The sequence below is a fragment of the Caretta caretta genome, chromosome 1, assembly GCF_965140235.1.
Source record: "Caretta caretta isolate rCarCar2 chromosome 1, rCarCar1.hap1, whole genome shotgun sequence".
In the NCBI taxonomy this organism is placed as follows: Eukaryota; Metazoa; Chordata; order Testudines; family Cheloniidae; genus Caretta; species Caretta caretta.
Window position 1 is genome coordinate 82338422 of NC_134206.1, and position 6000 is coordinate 82344421.

The 6000-nt window shown below is 41.6% G+C and overlaps 1 long non-coding RNA gene across 1 annotated transcript in view; it reads left to right on the top strand.

Annotated features, from left to right (window-relative positions):
• LOC125637832 (uncharacterized) overlaps nucleotides 1–5784 on the top strand; it is a 32236-nt gene extending 26452 nt beyond the window's left edge. Inside the window, exons 5-7 of the long non-coding RNA XR_012668801.1 lie at nucleotides 376–579; nucleotides 2864–2955; nucleotides 3587–5784. This is a non-coding gene — a long non-coding RNA (uncharacterized LOC125637832). The remainder of the gene's footprint in view (nucleotides 1–375; nucleotides 580–2863; nucleotides 2956–3586) is intronic.
• The last annotated feature ends 216 nt before the right edge of the window (nucleotides 5785–6000 follow it).

Genomic DNA, 6000 nt, shown 5'->3' on the forward strand with positions numbered 1-6000 from the left:
GTGTTTAATGTGACTGGCAAGTCTATTGCAGGTCATTGTAACATGAAATTTTAAATATCTAACCAACTAACAATAAACCAATTTCTAGCAATGTGTCTGTGTTGCAACAGTTGTCATTTGGTCAAATAAATTCTGATTTGGGACTCTATCAGAGTGTGTGGTGCTTTAAGGCCCGCCCCAGATCCAGCAGCACATTCCTGTTACTGGACTGTTCCCAGATTAGAGGGATTCTAGTGGCTGTAGTCCAGAGGGACCCTGGGCACTGTAGTTACAGCAAGGAATTATGGGAAGGTTGCCAAGGGGATATAAAAGGTAGCCTTGCCTCAGAACAGTGAGAAATCTGATGTGTTGTTGAATCTCTCTTCTCCTCCACAGGAAGGGGTTTGGAAGAGCTTAGGAAGAGGCCTAGAAGAACAGCCAAAGGGCTGAAGAAAGTACCACAAGAATGGTGTTTTGGGCAAGAAAGACAGAGACTTGGGAGAAAACCTGGAGAGAACAGGAGCTGCTCATACATCTCCTCCAAAGGACCATGAAAGAAGCCCAGCAATAAAAACTTCTTGTTGGTCCTGGACCAAAAGAGTGAGCCCTTCACTGAGAGGAAGGCTTTATATTTTTGTTGAACTCTGTTTTGAAACTTTATTTACGTGGGAAGGGGAAGGAGTAACTTTGATTTAGGCAGAAGCCTAAGCTACCCTCGCAAGAAGAGGGAAACTGAGACAGCAGCTGTACCTGACAGTGAGAGGTGAAATTTTGAGTTTCAGGAGAAAAACTAGGACAGGAAATAAAGCAAAACTATTTTAGATTACATAACTCAGCTTGAGCCAGTTGTATTGTGTTAGGCAAGCAATGGTGTAACAGATATATTTTTATACTTATTGTATTTCAGTTTGATTTCTTTGTTTCAAGGGTTATTCCCTTTAAGAGGCTAGATTATTGTTTTCTTTCTATGTAGATATTGTCCTAGTTTCCAAGCGGTCAAGAAGGATTTGGATTTCTGGCATGGGCTATTTCACTGACAGGAGACAAATAAGGACACAGATACAGCGTATTCTTTCTTAGTCCATTTTTATTAAGAATAGTACAAATCATGAGGCCTTTACTCAGTTTTTACACAAAACTCAAACAAAGATCCTAGGAAAAGTTGATGGAATTGTTCTGCATAAGGATTGAGGAAAAACTGTGTTAAGATTTTCATGTTTTAGCCTAGTGCACGTATCGCTCATTACCCTACTGAGTAAAGATGTATTAACAGTGCAAGCAGCAACAAAGTTCACCAAATATCCACTCACTTCTAAAGTCGGAGCAAAAGAGAGCATTTTTTGTTAAACAGCATATAAAGTGCTCTTCTAGCTGCTCCTTTTCCCAGAGACTGCATCCAACTGACAAGTTTGTGTTGTAATCCCACTCCCAAAACAGTAAAGTCCTGTTGTAAGTACACAGACTTGGCATGTCACTCAGAAATCATTATCCTCTCATCATCCTGAACATGTGTTTCTACATGTAGCACAAGTGAGTCCATGTCTTTTATCTTGCTTAGCTAGTCTCAGTCCATCTGCAGTTGTCTTGCAATGGGAGTGGGAGCTCCCTTGAAACTATTACATTTGAAACTATAGATGATGCAATGGGCCTGATTCTCCACAGCCTTGTAGAAGGTCAATTACATACTGATTTGGTGACTATTTAAACACACACACACGTGTGGATGTGACTTTACACAGGTATGAATGACTAGCAAAGATGCAAAGCAGTGGTGAATTAGGCCCAATGTGGTATTTAAGTGGCCAGTTCATGATTGCCATGGGTACTGGGACACTTTATGCCAGCTATGTTGGTGCAAAGTGGGCACAAAGCATCCATGTGGCCTACCTGGAAAATACTCCCAGCATAGAGGGCTTTCCAGCATCTGGTTCCTTTGCCTAGCTATCTGGGAACACGAAGGGATGTCTTACACTGCAGTTACACATCCGCGGCTGGTCTGTGCCAGCTGACTCAGGCTTGCAGAACTTGGGCTAGCGAGCTGTTTAACTGCAGTGTAGACTTTTGGACTTGGGCTGGAGCCTGGGGTCTAGGATCCTGTGAGATGCAGCCTGAACCGGTAAGTCTACACTGCAGTTAAACAGCCTGGCAGCCCGAGCCCTGTGAGTCCAAGTCAGCCGACACAGGCCCGCTGCGGGTGCCTAATTGCAGTGTAGACAAACCCTAAGTTGCAATCTATCATTCTGTTGCCTAGGATGGGCAGGAGCAAGGGCAGGAATCAGTCCTTTACATATTCTTCTCCACTAGTGCATCCACATAGCAGATGAGTGGATTTGCCCATTCAGAGTACTGTTTTACTTGGATGCAGTTAAGCTGACACAACATGCACCAAGGATTAGTGTTTTTACTTCCAGTTTGTTCCAGGCGGTTGCCTCCAGCTGCATTCTGTTGTGTATCTTGGAGTGCACCCTATAAATGAACAAAAGTGGAATCTGCAGGCAAGATCCCAGCATGTGCTTTCATAGTCTAAGGGCAAGAGAGAACACAGTAGACAAAGCAGAGTGCACCCAGCTGCCAAATAGTGCACACCCCCAGAGTACAGTATCACTCTGTAATAACATGTGGGTTTTAAACACCACTGTCTTGTCAAGTTCATAACAACATTGTTTTTAATAAACATAACTTGGTTTGAAGCTTGTGAAGTATAGGAGTGAATTTTAAGTATTTGATAAGAAATTGTAATAAGTCTATCAAAAGAATTAACTTAAGGTGATTAGAAGTTTTTTTAAGATAACTAACAAGTTAGGGAGATCCTAAATAACAAGGGGAAAGATATTTGGTACCTATCACAATTGATTGTGACTTTTTTTTCATTTTAAATCTCCAGTCACATATTGCCAGTTCCTGCTCCAGGACATGTCATGCCATATATTATCCTGATGACCTTAGAGCCACTACAGAATGCCGACAGGGCCAGAGGTAAGTGGCTTTTCCTTGCAGCATGTTGCAACTTTACTATCTCTGTTTTAAAATATTCTTTACTGTACAAAAATCATGTGGATGTTTTGTCTTCATGAAGTGAGCTGGCCCGTGTAGCAAGGGGAATAACAAGAAGGAGAGAGATGAGATCTGCAGGGAGGGAGGATAATGACGTGCCATATGGGTTGCCATGTGAGACAAGTGCAATCATGGTGGTAAGCTCTGAAGAGAGATGTGGCTAATAATTTAACTCTTTTGCCAACCCTTCCTTGTCAAAGGTACCAAAGCTCTTGCTGCAAACCCTTCCGCATGTTGGCCAGGAGAAGTGGTAGAGGGAGTCCTTCACCCTGCAATGGTGAACCCTACATAGTTTTATTTGAAATAGACATATTGAACTTTTTAGAAAAAGAGCACCCTGGACCAACTTCTGTTCTCTACTGTGCAAACAGATTGGGTAGTCGTGCACGAAGTTTGCACTATGTAATGATTAACATGTAATTGCATGGGTAATATGCTTGTAGGTGCACATTTTGAAAAAAAAATCCTTTGCAAATAACATGGTGATTTATTGAGCTACAGTGAAAATTCAGATATTGGATAAAAGATTTCCTCTACATGTCTTATTTTTCAGGCAGGTTTATTTTCAAGCCTCCTGTCAGGGACACATCAACTTCAAGTAGCAACTGAGACACTGTTGTGCCTGTTCCAAGTTATGCTGTCTGTTAAAAAAAGAAAACTTTGGAAGACATGAGGAAGAGCAGTACCAGAGGAAATTTGCTGCACAGTAGTTGTCCACTTTCTGTGGCCAAAACCCCTTCAAGGGATGTGAAATTGCCTCTGAATTACTACCAGACTATGTTTTAAACTGGAATCCATCATCTATCTTTGTCCTCATGGCCCTGATCATGAGCACTGCCTAAGCCATATGAATGCTTAACATCCAGGATCAGACCCATAATGTTTAGGAATTCTTCTTATAGGACAGACTGCTTGTCTAATCAAGGGACACTTATGGTGTTATAGAGTCAGACCCTGAAACTGCGAAGATTTATGCCTGTGCTTAACTTTATGTACGCAAATAGTCCTTGTAAAGGATTGGGGCCTAAGTTACATCACTCTCTTCTGGCTGGAACCAGGCTTGTGCCTGTGGAGCCAGTTCCCGCCCTGGGAAAATCCTGTCTGGGCCCTTCTCATAGAATCCAGGGAGAGTAGATTCCAGTCAGATTAATTGCTGTGTATTTTATTTCAAGCCTTCTTAATGTAAACAAGGACCAGTGCTTCACAGCCTCTTCCCATAAAGTCTGTACAGGTTAAGTCCGTTTCCCTCGAGTCTGTCCCTCACCCCACGAATTCACCACCCCAAAAGTTCCAGGCTTATACGTCAGAGCCTTTTTTGTGATATTACAGGATTTTCCCCAGTCTCCCTTCTGTCCATCTGTTTCTTGGAGCTGCTCTTCACAGCAGTTGCTCCAGCCTCTAGCAGATAGTGCAGACACCCTGCTCCTCTTTTTCTGAGGATCAGCCAGTTAAGTTGCTGGTATTTTCCCAGGTGCAGTGGGTGGGGCTAATTAGCCAGCCAGCTGCAGGCCTCTGACCCCAGAGGAATACTATCCCTTATACCTTCCCAGTCTTATTAAAATCAATCAATGAAACTACTTTACTAGCATAAAATTAAACATGTTCTTAGGTCTTTGCAAGATCAGGGCCTTAAATTGTAATCCCACCCACTCCCACCTTCAGCACTGATGTTTATTGCTTTCCCCCTCATACTTGTCTGTGGAAAAGTCTCATGCCATTAAGTTAACACTATGATGATGCAATTAATACAATTCCTAAGAAATAACAGCAACAGAACATGCTAAAGCATTAGACAGTGGCTACTCTCTGTGTAGTCTTAAGCTTTACTAGCCAAGAAAAAGAACAAAAGTGAAACCCTGCATCCTCAGGGTCAGTCACCGCTAGAGAAAGATGGACCTCTATACAGAACAATTCTAGTTCTTATCAAGTGTCTCAAGAAATTTTGTCAAGTAGCGCACTGTCATGATTTCCTTTGAGAACACATTGAAACATGAAAGAAAACAAGCTTCTTACAACAGCAACATTCTTATCAAATACAATTAATGAGCAACTGCCACTTCATTTAAGTTTGGCTGCAAAGGCAAAGCATAATCACCCAGGAATGTGCTCTCAAAGTGACATTATATAAACAAGTACTGCTATGTTCCCCTGTTTGCATGGGACAGTTGCTAAAGATGTGTATTTCATTAGCCAATATTCACATCTTACGCACATCTGTTTTCCTGCTCTGCTCTTAACTTTTAACTTATATTTTAATTAGCACCATGAAAATGCTATGCCTTATCTTCTTGGCTATTCCTTGTTTATTTCTGCTCTGCTTTTCCTGTAAAACAGTTGAATAAAGATACATTGTAATGCACAATGAAAAAGAAAATATGACCCTATTACAAAGGACCCAAGACATTTGACCAATTATACGCTATTGCAAGCATGATTTGATGTAATTCCTGTAAGTGCCATTAATAAAACCAGAGTTACAGGTGCTGAATTTCATTCTAGAAGCAGTATTTTCCAGAGGAAGTCGTTTCAGAAGTAACTTTAAAAACAGTAGATACATTTGACCATATTCTCCAGTATATTCCAGCTTGTACGCACTGCTTTGGCAATTTAAAACAGCAACCCAGTTTAACCGGTCAGCTGAGCTCAGTTTATGCTGCTTTGCCTTGTTGGAACAGTGCAAAACAGCTAGAAAGCACTGGTGGATCTGGCCCTCTATGTACTCAAAAAGCAATAAAAGCTATGTAAAATCTTCCCCATGTGTGTTATTGCTTGCTTGTGTAAGGAAATGGTCACCTTAAAATTTCAAATGCTATTTGGGACTAGATTCCCTGGTACGTCTGGCCGCTTTATGCTGCTCTGGTGATGTGAAAGAGCAGTAAACTGGCTGACTGACTAAATGAAATGTATGGCTGCTTTGCATATCTTGAATGGTCCAAACAGTCAGAGTATACTGGTGCATGTGCCCCC